The sequence below is a fragment of the Chelonoidis abingdonii genome, chromosome 8 (genome assembly GCF_003597395.2).
Source record: "Chelonoidis abingdonii isolate Lonesome George chromosome 8, CheloAbing_2.0, whole genome shotgun sequence".
NCBI classification, from domain to species: domain Eukaryota; kingdom Metazoa; phylum Chordata; order Testudines; family Testudinidae; genus Chelonoidis; species Chelonoidis abingdonii.
The window spans coordinates 63,675,298-63,691,966 of NC_133776.1; the positions used below are offsets into that span (position 1 = coordinate 63,675,298).

Consider the following 16,669-nt stretch of genomic DNA (forward strand, 5'->3'; position numbering starts at 1 on the left):
CCAAAGTCTCCCTGACACTTGGGTCCAAGCCCTGCCATTTTGCAGTGTGGATGCAACTCAAGAGGCAGATCTGATTCAGAAGGTCTGCATAGTGCAGTATGGATGCATTAGCATGGCTGTGAGACCCAAGTCCAGTAATTCTAAGCCCAGTTTACAGTGCAGTGTGGATGCTCAAGTGTGGGCTTGGAAACTGAGTCCACAAGCTCCGGTCCCACAGACCCAGGTTTATAATGTAGTGTAGACATACTGTGGGAGGTGCCCTTTGTGAGATAGGGTGCAGCAGGCAGGCTGGGTCCCTTATGCTACTCATTCACGTGGTCTCTTGTTCTACTAATGTTTCCAAGGCTTCCAGCCCCAAGAAAGTGATGGAAGGGGCAGCGACCCGGAAGAAGAAGGTGGCACCCAAGTTAGTGCTCACTGAAGAACAGAAACAGCAGTTGCGAGAGGCCTTTGATTTGCTTGATACCGATGGCACTGGTACTGTTGATGTGAAGGACTTGAAGGCAAGCAAGAAATCACAAATACACTGTGTGCTTGTTGCAAAAAGGCCTAGACCAGTAGATGGTAAAACAGATCTAGTGCTGTAGCTTTCAATGCTAAAAACTCGTGTATTCTAGAAAACTCAGAGGTTTGGGTAAGAGAGGGTTTCCTCCAGCTCCATTCTTCTCACCTGACTGCTACTGGCTCCCCTGCCAGCTGCCCCTTTCTTCTCCAACATCACTCTTTGGGGCATAGCTCACCAGACAAATCAGGGACATGGATCCAGAAACTCAGTTCTGAGGTTGTGGGTTAGAGTCTAAGCCCTGGTCTACACTACGAGTTTAGGTTGAATTTAACAGCATTAGATTGATTTAACCCTGGACCCGTCCACATGATGAAGCCATTTTTGTTGACTTAAAGAGCTCTTAAAATCCATTTCTGTACTCCTCTCCGACGAGGGGATTAGCACTGAAATCGACATTGCCGAGTAGAATTTGCAGTAGTGTGGATGCAATTCGACGGTATTGGCCTCCGGGAGCTATCCCACAGTGCTTCATTGTGACTGCTCTGGACAGCACTCTCAACTCAGATGCACTGGCCAGGTAGACAGGAAAAGCCCCAGGAACTTCTGAATTTCATTTCCTATTTGACTAGCATGGCAAGCTGATCAGCACAGGTGACCATGCAGTCCCAGAATCGCAAAAGAGCTCCAGCATGGATCGAACGGGAGATACTGCATCTGATCGCTGTTTGGGGAGATGAATCTGTGCTATCAAAACTCCATTCCAAAAGACAAAATGCCAAAATATTTGAAAAAATCTACAAGGGCATGATGGACAGAGGCTACAACAGCGACCCGCAGCAGTGCCATGTAAAAATTAAGGAGCTCACGCAAGCCTACCAAAGAGGCAAACGGCTGCTCCGGGTCAGAGCGACAGACATACCGCTTCTATGATGAGATTCTAAAGGGGGGCCCTGCCCCTGTCCATGGACACCTGCAAGCGGGGAGTACCACACAACAGGGATGAGGATTTTGGGAAAGAGGAAGATGAGGAGATGGAGGAGGATGAGGATAGCGCACAGCACGCAAGCAGAGAAACCATTCTCCCCAACAGCCAGGAACTGTTTATCACCCTGGAGACAATACCCTCCCAATCCAAGCTCACGGACTATGAAGCTTGAGAAGGCATCTCTGGTGAGTGTATCTTTGTAAATATAATGCATGGTTTAAAAGCAAACCTGTTTAATGATTAATTTGCCCTGAAGACTTGGGATGCATTCGCGGCCAGTACAGCCCCTCCTTTTAAATGGCCAACCCGACGGGTGCTTGGTATGGGAAAGGAGGCCGCTGCTGTTTGAAAGCATTCCCACATGTTATGAAGGTTGAATAAGCTGAAGGACTGTGACTTACCATGGTTGCCTGCAAGCCGAATTCTGTTGCCCGGCCCTGCGTGTGTGATCTCTCACACCAAACCTTCAGGCCCTCAATATAAGAGGCACAATGTGACCTTGTACCCAAAGCACATGTGCTATGTAATGTTAACAGCTTGGTTCATCGTGAAAGAGTCTACCCATTGTTCTCTAAAATGTGTCTTTTTAAATACTACTCTCCCTTTTTTCCTCCCGCAGCTGCAAATGTTTCAACGATCTCCGTATAATCTCCATCCCAGAGGCTAGTGCAGATAAGAAGGCGAAATAAAGCACTCATGATGAAATGTTCTTTGAGCTCATGCAGTTCTCCTGCACTGAAAGAACTCAGCAGAATGTGAGGAGGCAAACAAATGTCAGAGTCCAGGAAAGCAGAAGATGAACACGAGGACAGAAGAGATCAACGAGATGAAAGGTGGCGGGAGCAAGAAGAGAAGTGGTGGGAGCAAGATGAGCGGAGGCAGGATGCAATGCTGAGGCTACTGGGGGATCAAACTGATATGTTCCGGTGTCTGGTGGAAATTCAGGAAAGGCAGCAGGAGGAAAGACCACCGCTGCTGCCCCTGTGTAACTGCCCGCCCTCCTCCCCATGTTCCATAGCCTCCAAAACCAGATGCCAAAGAACGTGGAGGGGGGGCACACCAAGCACCCAATCACTCCACCCCAGAGGATTGCCCAAACAACAGAAGGCTGACATTCAATACGTTTTGAAGTGTGGCCTTGTCCTTCCCTCCTCCCCCACCCCTCCTGGGCTACCTTGGCAGTTATCTCCCTATTTGTCTGATGAATTAATAAAGAATGCATGATTTTGAAACACTAATGACTTTATTGCCTCTGCAAGTGGTGATCAAAGTGGGGAGGGCAGTTGGCTTACAGGGAAGTAGAGTGAACCAAGGGGATGGATTTTCATCAAGGCGAAACAAAGAGAACTGTCACACCGTAGCCTGTCCAGTCATGAAACTGGTTTTCAAAGCTTCTCTGATGTGCAGCGTGTCCTGCTGTGCTCTTCTAATCACTCTGGTGTCTGGATGCGCGTAATCATCGGCCAGGCAATGTGCCTCAACCTCCCATCCCACCATAAACGTCTCCCCGTTACTTTCACAGATATTGTGGAGCACACAGCAAAGTGGCAATAACAATTAAAATTTTGGTTTTGCTGAGGTCTAAGCAAGTCAGTAAACTGCACCAGTGCGCTTTTAAACGTCCAAATGCACATTCTACCACCATTCTGCACTTGCTCAGCCTATAGTTGAACTGCTCCTTACTACTGTCCAGGGTGCCTGTGTACGGCTTCATGAGCCATGGCATTAAGGGGTAGCCTGGGTCCCAAGGATAACTCAGCATTTCAGCCCAACAAGAATTTTCTGTTCTGGAAGTAGTCCCTTCTGCAGCGGTTCAAACAGGACCAGATTCTGAATGATGAGCAATCATGTACTTCCGCTCCATCCCATCGTTGATGTTGGGTGAAACGTCCCTTGGACCACCATCTGCAGGCCATTGAAACTATCCTGCCATTTATGTACTGTGCCAGGTGGTCCGGTCAAGATAGGTAATATGCGTTCTGTCATCACCGCACCACAGTTAGGAATCCATGCAAGCAAAGCCATCCACTATAGCTCATATTTCCCAGAGTCTATACCCTTGATAGCCAGCAGCTCAATGCTTGGTTGGTTACGTGCATCGACAGTCAACCCCACAGTAGCTTTGTCGACTCCAAATTGATTCCCGATGAACCAGTAGCTGTCTGGCATGCAGCTTCCAGAGGGCTAGTCGCCCTCCGCTTGTGAACTTGAGGTTGCTCTCCATCCTGGTATTCTTGCGCTCAGGAGGGCAGGGGAAAGCAAGTCACAAAAATTCATGAAAGTGCCTTACGCATCGAAAGGAACATCAGTACACCAACACTATGCAGTCCCACCAGTCTGTGCTTGTTTCCCGGGCCCAGAATCAGCGTTCCACGGCATGAACCTGCTCCATTACCACCATGATGTCCAAATTGCCAGGGCCTGTGCTTTGAGAAAAGTCTCTGTCCATGTCCTCATCACAACAGTAGCAGTGAGCTGAGTGGGCTCCATGCTTGCCATGGTATGGCGTCTGAGGGAGAGCAGGAGAGCGGAGTTGCAGCAGAAGTGGTGGATGGCAATGGATGTTATGAGAATAGATATTTATACTGAACGACGAGAGGACCTGCGAGGTGGATTTATGGCACCAGGAAAGCAGGAGGGCAGAGTTGCAGTGGAAGTGGTGAAGGATGACATTTAGCACCGTACACATTTCTCAAGGAAGAACACATGTTCCCGGGAGCCCATGACAGACAACATGGAAATTTGCTATGGAGACACGAGCAGGAGAGCAGAGTTGCAGCAGAAGCAGCGGATGATGACGGGATGCCATGAGAACAGATATTTGTAAAGAATAACGAGAGAACCTGCGAGGTCGATTCATGGCACCAGGAGAGCAGACTGGCAGCAGAAGCAGTGGTTGGATGACGACGGTTAGCAGTCCTACTGCACTGTCTGCTGAAAGCAGTGTGGCGTCTGCACGGAAAAAAGGCACAAAACGATTGTCTGCCTTTGCTTTCACGGAGGGAGGGGCGACTGACGACATGTACCCCAAACCACCCACAACAATGTTTTTTCCCCATCAGGCATTGGGAGCTCAACCCAGAATTCCAATGGACTGCGGGAACTGTGGGATAGCTACGCACAGTGCAATGCTCTGAAAGTCGACGCTAGCCATGGTACTGTGGATACACTCCGCCGACTTAATGCGCTTAGTGGGGACACGCACAATCGACTGATTGCTTCCTAAAAATCGATTTCTATAAATTTGACCTAATTTCATACTGTAGACATACCCTAAGAAATCTCCTTCGACTGTCATGCAAACCACTTTGTTTCATATCCAAATTAAAGGTCTCTTCTTTCGCATTCACATTTGCTGCACCAAGATAATATAGTCTATACAGCAGGAACTTTCTTAGAATCATAGAATATCAGGGTTGGAAGGGACCTCAGGAGGTCATCTAGTCCAACCCCCGCTCAAAGCAGGACCAATCCCCAAGTTTATTCTGAGGTTCCCAGAAACCAGGTACTGATGCATAATATACTTTATGTGATTCTTTACAACTAAGAGGTAATACTGCAGTAAAAATGAAACACACTTTCTTTTTCTCTGTCTGTGTATATAACCTGTACTGGTGAAATAAATTTTCCCTAATCATCTATAATTGGTAGGTGTTAGAGGGGATTAGATGCTTCAAAGGCCTGGGAACGGGATGAAGTGCTTTTCACTTCCAGATTGCTGGTTCAAATCCAACGCAAGGCAATAGTGACTGAAAGGCATTGCCATTTGATGGCATAAATTTTGTAGAGTGAAATAAATTGTGTAGAGTCTCAGTCCTGGTATCCCAGTCACAATAGAGAACCACACCATAGGTGGCATTAATTGATCTTGTAGGCATCTCAGCAGAGGTGCCAGTTTAAATGGACTTTGCAGACTGAACATGCTCAGACCTCTTAGCAGTAGTCCCTCCAGTGAAAGTTTGAGGCACATTGGAAAGGCAGGATCATAGAAGTCTGCACTGATGCAGTCTATTCTGTGTCTGTTTCTATGTTCCAGATAAACAGATTCAGCCTTCAGGGCTGTTGATCTGGCATGTTTCACCAACACTAAATTTTGTCTCTCTTTCATACACTATTTAAAGGACACTGGCCACTTAAAAGTCACATTTCTGTCTGAAAATATGAGACCTACTTCTGTTATATAAATCACCTAAGGTGAGTGTAATTGAACAGATTAGAGAAGGAAAAACATTTTCTTCTGTTCCCACCCCCTCCACCTCCCAATTTGTTTACATAGTGCTTCTGACAACAATTTGGGAATAGTCAGTTTCAGTGTTTCCTCTGCCTGGTAAATCAGTTTCCCCTGTGTGTATCTGGGACTGTCACACAGAAGCAAAGGAGAGAAAAGCATTTTAAACTGGGGTGGGGGTTTGGGGAAGGAGTATTTGAAATTTCAAAAATTGGCAGAGAGACTCAGGGCTTGGTGTAGTATAGTATCATTCACTGGTATTGTAAACTGGATGCTTTAACTCTGAATGCCAAAAAGCAAATGTATAAGGTCAAAGACATCAGGGTCTAGTCTGGAATAACTGCTCCACATGCAGTGCAGGCCATCTGGGACACCTGCTCTGTGTCAGGTCCGTTGCCTTGCTACCGTTTATTATTTGACTTGCAGTAGCACTATCCCCATTTTTTTTTCATGACGTGCAACGTGGTTTCAATTGTCTCCTGCTCTTCGCTTCTGTTTGCATTGCCAGCCTATTTTCCATGTTTTCCATGTTTGCAGGTGTCCATAAGGGCCCTTGGGTATGAACCCAAGAAAGAAGAGATGAAGAAAATTATATCAGAAGTTGATAAGGAAGGGTCGGGGAAGATCAACTTTGATTCCTTTTTGTATGCGATGACTCAGAAAATGGTATGTGAATCGGGTTAGCCACAAAAGTCCTGGGCATCCTTAATATGAAGGGCTTTGATGGGAATTTAGAGCACTTAGGACCTAAGAGAGTCCAGTATTTCCAATTCAAAATACTAACCAGAATTCAATAATATTGGAAAGAGAGAGAGAGGAGAAGCCAGGTTGGCTGCTAAAGACAATCATGAACAAACAAGTGATAAACAAACAGGAACAATTTAACATCCATAGAGAATCCTTATGTAAGACCCACTGAAACACTTCAGCCTACCTGTTGTGCCATCTCTGACACCTGCCCTTTCCCTGAGTAGATCTAATCAACCTCAGTCTGAATTTGGACCACTACTAGGATATTCCAGTCCTGGTCTCTCAGACTCTTCTTGCAACTTTGTTCATGGCTTTTCCTTAAATAACAAAAGAGAATGACAAATGTAAAATAGTGGCAACAAGTGAACTCTGCAGTGGCCAGGTGCCATCCAAGATATCCTCTTAGCTTAGATTCTTAATAATGTGCATGAGAAGGGATGTTAGAATTCTGGTGGATCACCTTCACCTTTGCATATCATTGTTCTGCACTTCTTTGTTAAGTCTGAGCCAGAATCCAGAGAGGACATTCTGAAAGCCTTCAAGCTCTTTGATGACAATGGAACTGGCAAAATCTCTTTCCAAAATCTCAAACGTGTGGCTGGTGAGATTGGGGAAAACCTCACAGATGAGGAGCTGCAGGTTTGTAATCTACATCTCTTTGTCCCTGCACAATGTTGACATGAGTCTTTGTTTCATGGAAGATTAATTTAACTATTAGAGGAACTGTGCAATGTTCTGAAACATTTTACCTTCCTAGTGGCACGTTCTCGTTACTAGTTTGTGAGTGTGTAATGCTGACAAACCACGGTCATTGGTGGGCAGGATCAAACCTGTGGCCTTTGGAGCTTAGTGCATGAGCCTTTCTGAATGAGCTAAAAGCTATATGGCTATTAGCTAAGGCTGTAGAGCAGACTCATTAATCTCTTGCTCTCTAAGTCAGTGGTCTCCAACCTTTTTATGCCAAAGATCACTTTTTGAATTTAAGGGCAACCCAGGATCTATCCCACCCCTTCCCTGAAGCCCCGTCCCTTCCCCAAAGCCCTGTCACACTCATTCCATATCCCCCTCTCTCCATTGCTCACTCTCCCCGACTCTCTCTCACTTTCACCGGGCTGGGGCAGGGGATTGAGGTTTGGGAGGGGGTTTGGGGTGCTCTGGGAGGGGGGTCAGGGCTGGGGATTGGGGTGTAGGAGGGTGTTTGGAGTGCAGGAGGGAGTGCAGGAGGGAGTGCTGGCTCTGGTAGGGGGGTCAGGCCTGAGGATTGGGGTGTGGCCTCCCACCGGATGGCATTTACCACGAGCGGCTCCCAGTTGGTATCACAGAGAGGCTAAGGCAGGCTCCCTGCCTGCCCCAGTCACAAACTGCTCCTGGAAGGGGCCAACACGCCTCTGCGGCCCCTGGGAGGAAGGTCATGTGGCTCTGCGTACTGCCCCTCTCTGCAGGCACCCCCCCCAAAGATCCCATTGGCCACAGTTCCCCATACCCAGCCAATGGGAGCTGTGGGGGTGGTGCTTGCAAGTAGGAATAGCAGCACGCGGAGACCCCGTCACACCCCACCCCCCAGGGCTGTGAGGGCATACTGGCCGCTTCCAGGAGTGGCGTGGGGCTGCGGCAGGCAGGGAGCCTGCCTTAGCAGCAGCCCTGCTACACCACCAGAGATTGCAATTGACTGAGAGAGTCCCCAGGATCGACCAGTCAATCATGTTCGATGGGTTGGTGACCACTGCTCTAAGTCATCTGAGTGCCACTAGATGGGACAGAACATCACACCCACGAGGTGTGTGGGTTACATACTTCTACTAATTGAGGAAGCATGTCCTGAGCTTCAGAGACTTCCCAGTTCAAATCCCAGATGAACCCCCACTTATAACACCGACAGACCCCGGTTGTCAGCAGGTGGGATCGAACCTGGGGCCTCTGAAGCTTAGTGCATGAGCCTCTACTGCAGGGGTCTCAAAGTCCCGGCCCACAGGCCAGGGCTGGCTCTAGGCACCAGCAAACCAAGCATGCACTTGGGGCAGCACATTTTCAGGGGCAGCATTCCGGCCTTTTTTTTTTTTTTTTTTTGCTTTGGGTTGCAAAAGCCTAGAGATGGCCCTGGCAGCAGCAGCAGCATGTCGTGTGTGTGGGGGCGCCCTGGGCTCACTGCAGTTCGTGCCGTGGGGGAGCAGTGCCTGCACCTTGCGGCTGGGCCAGGTAGGCTCTGAGTGGGGACACTCGGGCTGGGGGCCACCCTGCAAGGCACACGGAGCCGCCTGCAGATGCTGCAGGGCGGCTGCCCCCTAGTGCTGCAGCTGGGGCTGGGCGAAGCGGCCCGAGCCGCCTAGGGACTGCAGCAGATCGGTCAGAAGCAGCAGCAGCAGTGGGGCCATTGAGGACAGGGTGCTGCCAAGCGGGGCCCGTGTCCCGCTCTCCGGGGCTCCGCTTCCTCTTGGGCTACCCTGCCCTGGCTCCTCAGCCCACTGCCGGGGTGGTCTCTTGGCTCTGCCCTCCCAGGTCCCGGCCAGTCCTGGAGGTGGGAGCCCTAGCTGGAGGGACCCTGGGCTGAGGTGCGGCCCGGGAGCCCCGCTGCTTACCCCGACCCTTCCAGTGCTGGACCGGCTGGAGGCGAGAGGGGAGTGGGCGGAGTCAACACTGGTAGAGGGAGCCCAGGGCTGGGGCAAGGAGAACCCAGCAGTGGGGCAGCAGGGAGTGTGAATGGAGGGAGGAAGAGAGAGCCCATGGCAGGGGGTGCGGGTGAGGGAGGGCACTGTTGGTGGTGGTGGTGGGAGAAGGGGGGTGACAGCCCAGGGCTGGGGTGAGGGGCAGCCAACATTTTTTGCTTGGGGTGACAAAAAACCTAGAGCTGGCCCTGCTGCTGGCCATCTGTGGCCCAAGAACCTCCCCACTGCGACCTGCGTAAACTTTTAAAAAAGTTCTTTCATCTGGCCCTTATGGCTGCTGGCGCAGTGCGGGAGGGGAGTGGGCAGGACAGATTCACATGCCCCTCCCCCCAACGTTGCTCCAGCCTGCTGCTCCTGGGACCCTCCCAGGGGTTGCACTAGGCAATGCGTCATTCACTTTGGGCAGTTCTGCTCCCTGCAAGCAGTTCCTTATTCCTGCTGTTGCCAGCAGAGCCACAGAGGACAGAGACCCATGCAGCCAGGCAGCTGGCTGTCTGCTGTAGGCACCGCGCCCCCGCAGCTCCCATTGGCTGGGGGAGGGGGCAGAGGTATCATCATTAGTTGTTGGGCAGAGTCAGCCATGGAGGCAGCATCACTAGTCACCGAGCAGAGTCAGCCAGGGCAATATGAAGCCAAGGGAGTGAGGGAAAATGTTGGGAAATGGGCTGGGAGGTGGTGTGAACACCATCTTTAGTGACATTATTGGCCGGCTGGGAGTATTTGAGGACTGGCACTGGCCCTAAGATAAATTGAGTTTGAGACCACTACTCTGCTGCATGAGCTAAAAGCCATCTGGCTATTAGCTAAGGCTGTAGAGCAGACTCATGAGGGTGACCAGATGTCCTGATTTTATAGGGATAGTCCCGATTTCTGGGTCTTTTTCTTATATTGGCTCCTATTACCCCCTACTCCCATCCCGATTTTTCACACTTGCTGTCTGGTCGCCCTAAGACTCATTAATCCTGTGGTGGGCAAACTATGGCTCTTGGGCTGCATCCAGCCCACCAGCCATTTTAATCCAGCCCTCAAGCTCCCACTGGGGAATGATGTCTGGGGCTTGCCAGTGCTCCAGCTGCGGAGCAGGGTTGAGGGTTGCTACGTGCGGCTCCCAGAAGCAGGGACATGTGTTCCCTCTCCAGCTCCTATGCGTAGGGGCAGCCAGGGGGCTCTGCTCTGCAGACTGTCCCTGCCCCAAGTGCTGTTCCTGTAGCTCCCCTGGACCGGGAACCATGGCCAATGGGAACTGCAGGGGCAGAGACTGCAGACAGGGCAGTGTGCAGCAGAGCTGCCTGGCCATGCCTCCGCGTAGGAGCTGGAGGGGGGACATGCCACTGCTTCAGGGAGCTGCTTGAGGTAAGCACCACCCTTAGCCTGCACCCCTGAGCCATTCTCCCCCGTGGCCCAACCCCTTGCCCCAGCCCCAATCCCCCCCTCCTGCCCTCCAAACCCTTCGATCCCAGCCTGAGCACCCTCCTGCACCCCAAAACCTTCATTCCAGCCCCTCCCCAGAGCCTGGATCCCCAGCGAGAGCCCTTGTCTCCCCCCGCCCCCCGTGCACCAACCCCTTGCCTCAGCCCTGATCCCCTTTCCACCCTCCGAACCCCTCAGTCCCAGCTCTGAGCACCCTTCTACACCCCAAACCCCACATCCTCAGCCCTGCACCCCCAACCAGAGGCCTCACCCCTGCATTCCCCCTCCATCCCAGCCCCCTCCTGCACCCTGAACTCTTCATTTCTGGCCCCACCCTGGAGCCTGCACGCCCAGCCAGAGCCCTCATCCTCTCCCGCACTCCAACCCCAATATCCTGAGCATTCGTGGCCTGCCATACAATTTTTCTACCCAGATGAGGCCCTCGGACCCAAAAGTTTGCCCACCCCTGCCTTAATCTTCCTCTCTTTCTCTCTGGCTATGTCTATACTGATAACTGAATGACAAAAGTTTTACCACGACAAGTGCAAGTGTGAACAACCCGTTGTCTGCAGGAGCACTCTCCTGCTGACAACGCAAATACTGCTCGTTGAGGGTGGAAGATTTTTGTTGGCAGGAGAGCCAACAAACAGCGGCTAAACTGTACGAATTTTAGCTAAAAGCTGTGTAGTGTAGACAAAGCCTAAGTGGTCTTGGTGCCACTAGAATGGGACAGAATATCACATCCAGGAGGTGTGTGGGTTACAAGTGGGGAGAGGAGATTTCTGCCTTCATCTGAAACATCAAATATTGGCCAGAGAGGGAGGTAGGATATTGGATTTCACACACAGAGGATCTGCTGTGACAAATTATTTGTTACTTAATGCTGATAAGCAATAATCATCCGCCTAATAGATGACAAGACTGGAACATCCCTTTCTTACCTTTCTATTTGCTTTAGGAGTCTTTCCCATTTCCAGAAAGGTCATTCACTTTTTTTAGTTCCTATGCAATGAAGGGGCAATGCAAAGTGATGTATCATGGCCAGTTATGGTTACATCTCATCTGATGAGAGCATTGTTTCATTTGTAGTATATGGCTACTCTCATTTGGCTTTGCGATTCTCCTTTTTTGCACCACTTAGACCATGATAGTGCTTCTCAGCTGTATATATTTATATAAAAATCATCACACATCAGTAATGCATTGTAAAGACAGAGCAGTTGGAATTTTACAATTGATCAAACTCCAGGAATTTAGACCAACATGCCTGGACATTAGCAGAACCGGTAGTATATTTTCTGACCATAGAGAGTCTTGCTGATAAAATGATTACAAGAAATCTGTGCTTAATAACAAAATGGATAAGGAAAAATCCTGCTGGCAATCTTTTTTTTCCTTCTTAGTCTGTCATTTACAGCCCTTTTCTGGGTGAGCACAAAGTTCAACATGTAAAAGGATTCAGTAGCACATACAGTATTGCAGCCACTTCTTACAGCTTGTAAACTCCGACTCTTTACTGTGTCCTCATCAGTGGCTTAGCAGAGTTGCAGTGCTCTGGATTTACACTGTTGCAATACCTCAGGAACTTCTTCCCTAACACTGTATTACCCAATACATAGCTTGAAATAGGGTAAGAGCTTTGAATACTTTGGATGTGAAAGCTGCTTGAATAAAACCCTGTTTGCTTTCCATTCCTCTTCCCTAATCTGCTTTAATGTGCTTCTTCTGGGTGCAGTTTGTCCCTTTGTAGAGATCCAGCACAAGACTTATGCACTGCTTAGGTCCCATTTAAGCCCTATGTTGAGTGCTGTATAGACCTTGTGCTGAAACTCTGTGAACGGGTGAATTCCGTCTTCTCTGAGCCCACCTAATCTGGTCTCTGAATCCTTATTGTCCTGCAGGAAATGATTGATGAAGCAGATGTGGATGGAGATGGGGAAGTGAATGAACAGGAGTTCCTGCGGATTATAAGGATGAACAGCATGTAGCTAGATGTTTCTCTTTTCCTTTTACTCACATTTTTAAATACAGTTGGTAGGTACATCTGTTTTTTCTTTAGCCTCTCTCCATTCTCCTGGGGTTAAAAAATGGGGGATCACTATCAAAATTTTTCAAAATCATGGTTTCAGTGGGACTGAATTACTGATTTTTAGCTGTCTATATCCTAATGTTGGATTCCATTGCAGAATTTTTAAATGATCTTAGGTAGCATTCTGGGTGAAGATAAAATATTGACTTGTTTATTGATTGTTTTCATGTTCCAGTGTGATAACTTCATTCCCCTTTTAATTGCTTCCAAAAAAGGCAGGGGAACGGACTTCCGTGAATAACGGAAACATTTTTCAAAATGTACTTTTTAAGAAGGAGCCAATCCCAGAGACCGATCCCAGAAACCCGATCAAAATCTGTTCCTGGCACATACTTAGGCCCTGAGCCTGCAATCAGATCCGTGTTGGAGGACCCTGTGCCTATGCAGAGACCCACTGACTTCACAGGGCCTTCCTGCAGGAGTCTGTCCATTCAGAACCAATTGCAGAATGGGTCCTAATTTGTCTGTAGCATTCACCTAGAAAGTGAGGTGCATGTATCTGAGACTTTTAAGTTGATTTTGATTTAGCCCAGTGTGGGAATTTGAGATGTTTCACTTTAGCAATGTGAGAGTCCCAGTGCAGTGAATTGGTATAGAAGATGCATTGCAGATGGTGAACTCTGTCATCACCCTTCCTGAAGTACACACTGAATTGTCATCAATATTTTATCCCCTGGCCTGATTTTACACTGTTTTCATATGTTATATCCACTGGTGCTAATTATTTTCTGTATCCCAATAAAACTTGTTTATAACTTTTTCTCCTCATGGATTAGTTCTCTCCACTTCTTTGGACTCTTCATCCATAGCATGATATTCCACCTAAATGTTTCCCTTTTATAATTTCAGCCCTTTGTTGCCTCCACAACCCCACAGGGATTACCCTCAAAAGTTAATTCTGATGGTGTATGAATGAACTTTGGTACCCAAGTCCACTGCATTGTGGAACTCCTGCACCCACTGAGAGCGATTTTGGGGCTAGTGGGAGAGGACTCCTGCTTTCTATATGCTAGAGAGTGCCTTGGAGAGCAAGGACTGTAGAGGCACAGGGTCTCCATACAGCTCACTCTGGCCACTGCAAGTTCCCTTGAGATCCAGGCGTAGCATCATGGTATTTAATAATAGGGGTTTTTGGATGAGGCCTTAAAAGTGGAGTGTGATGTATTGAGCATATGTCTGTGTCAAACTGTGAACTCCTTTTTGTTCTGTGAACACCATTTCTGATTGTAACCTTCATTGTGGGCTTCCCTTTACTTGTAACCTCCATATTGGATTAAGGCACCCAGTTTGTGCTGAAACCCAGCCTGGCCCTGACAAGACTGTCTGTTCTAGAGACTGTCCTGTTCACGCTCGCTCGGCTGTAGGACACTTCAAAGATGTGACAATGAGAAAGCCATTAAGGGCCATCAAAGTTGAAAGACTCTTTTCTAGTGGAACAATGGGTTTTCTATCAGTAGCACCATTGACTTTGAATGACTGTCTACCCAGAAGTCTCTTGAGGGGCTGGAGCCTGGAATTCCTCTAGATGAAACACATGGGCAAAAAGAGGGCAAAGATTGGTGATTTTCTGAGCCAGGGGACATACCACCACCACATGCCAAGTGACCAGGCTAAGGAGAAGAAAGGCAGAAAGGACTGCCTAGCCTATGGATTCTGGCCAAACCTCGGACTCTCAGGAAAGGTAAGATCAGACTTAGGGGGTGTATTCAGGACTCTTGTTTTTTCTCCCCAAATTTGTAACTCTCTAGTGCTTTTAAGGTTAAAAGCATCTGTAGATAAGAAATTCCTTTGCTAAGCCTGTGCTCCTTGCTTGCCTGCCAGGTAGTCCCTGAAAGGGTTAATCAAGCTCAGAATGGTGGAACTCAGATCTAATGTGTATAAACACCTGTGGGCTCAGGAAGGCTGAGGCACTGGTTTCAGGGTTAAGGTGTCTGGGCTGCAGAGCCCCATGTCCCAAGGAAGGGATTCAGACATGAAGCCTTACCTGGGAATGTGCCTTAAAGACTCAGAGCTAGGTACAGTGACCAAGCTCTGATCAGACCCAGCTGGCTTAAGAGCACGTAGATCCAGAAGCTGGGTCCAGTCACAACATACTAGTGCCTGTCCAGGGAGGAGGACTGAGCCAAGTTATGACATTGAGGTCCTGTTTGGTCTGTATGGATATTAAAGACCCCGGGCAGTTTAAATGAGAGCAGAGGTTTGGCCCTGTGATCCTTGGCCAAAATCTCCCTTCACCTCCACTGTGGTGTTGTGTCTTGTTTGCAGGTTGGGTCTTGTCTTCTTCCCCAGAGATGGTTGCATTTCAGAGGATGTCATATGTATCTAGTTTGCAAAGCATTCCGGGATCCTTTTGAATGCAGATTGCTATATAAGTGGAAAATATTTAGTTAGCAGAAAATAACCAACATTTCAGAAGCTTATCTATGCTTTTATATCATGTGCAGCACTTCTCAAGACCAGATTTATGGGGGATCATTTAGGATCTGCTGAGTCAGGACCTCTCTAACTGTGGCTGTGCCTTCACCAGTTGGCTAAAGGAAATGAGATACCCCTAAGTGAGGGTGTATGTTTGACCACATTCTGGGAGGCAAGTGTGTGGTTGTATTATTTGAATTTGTTTCAATGAATCATGTGTATATTTACAAGGCTTGTCTCCTGTAGCACAAAAGAAATTCTAACAATGGTGCAAGACCATTGCTATAGACTGTAATCAAGTCACCCTCTAAGCTTCTTGCCTCGGTTGTTTTCCCAGGGCGTGTAACTGGTAATTCCCTCCATCCCCATTCTGCTGGAGCAAAGGCAAAGCAATGATATGCACAGTGTTCATTAATATAATGTGAAATACACAAATAAATTCTAGTGTTCAAGCAAACAGAGGCCAGCGTATATAAGATGTTTGTAATTTTATTCAGTAGAAATGACACGTTTTTGATCTGAGTAATGAATACCAGTTCATGTCTAGTTAGCAGTGTTGTTGGTGTCTCATGGGGAATACAAGCACTGCAGTGTCTTTCAAGGGAATCTAAGTCATCTAAAAATTAAATACTCTTTCCCAACCATAGATGCCTGAAATGGATTTAGAATAGGCAAGTCTAACTTTGTCTGGATGAGGAGGAGAACGATGGACTCCAAAGACAGAGCTTTGTACACACATTTTCTTGGGTTGGCTTCCAAGTTCCACAGAAAAAGTCAGAAATGAAATTTTGATAGGAAATAGCTCCCTTCGTAGAGGTTTTACTCTCTACGTCCCCATTTCTAAGAAACTTTCAAAGCTTACATTCCTTCCCATTTCCGAGGGGGGGACTGAAGCGTTATGTTTGTGTGTGACGCCCCTTTATATGTTGGCAAGATGGCAAAGATGCATCATATCTCAGAAGGGGAAAAAGCCCATTAATATCAAAATTCTAGGACTTCAGATAAACTGATGGAAATTTCAGATCAATCTCCAGCGTCTGGAACAACCCAAGAAAACTCCTCTGTCATTCAGCAACCTAATGACAATTGCTGTGTCAGGCCACTAGAAGCCTGACATAAGCACGAGACTGTGATGCACCTAAGTACAATTATTATTGCCAATGCTTACATTTCTCTGCCAGTGTACGACAGGGTATCTGTGGGTAAAGGTGGCAAGATCTTAGTGATAAAGGTGCCCAGGTTTGTCTAGAGGAACATTTCTTAAATGCGGCCACCATGGGCTTTTTGTGTGGCCACGACAGCCTCCTGGGTGGTGATGGGGGGTGGGGGAAGCATCAGCCCCTCCCTCCTTGTTGCTCCTGGGTGTGCCATCCTGCACCACCTCTGGAGAGAGGTGGGGCACAACGCTGCAGGAGCAAAGTGACTTCTTGACCCACGTTGTGGGGAGGGGGGTTGGGCAGCAGACTCCAGCAGCAAGACTTCAGGAACCTGGCCGTGCGGCCCCAGCTCTGACTGTGGGGCAGTGGGTACTGACTCCTCCAGCTCTGGTCACACAGCCTCCACCTCCTGTCTGCTCCCGCTGGGGACTCCTGCCCCATCCAACCCCCCTGTTCCCTGGTAGCCC

At 48.5% G+C, this 16,669-nt stretch overlaps 1 pseudogene; it reads left to right on the top strand.

Moving 5' to 3' along the window:
* Positions 1-230: 230 nt before the first annotated feature.
* Positions 231-13,382, top strand: LOC116828180 (uncharacterized; annotated as a pseudogene).
* The last annotated feature ends 3,287 nt before the right edge of the window (positions 13,383-16,669 follow it).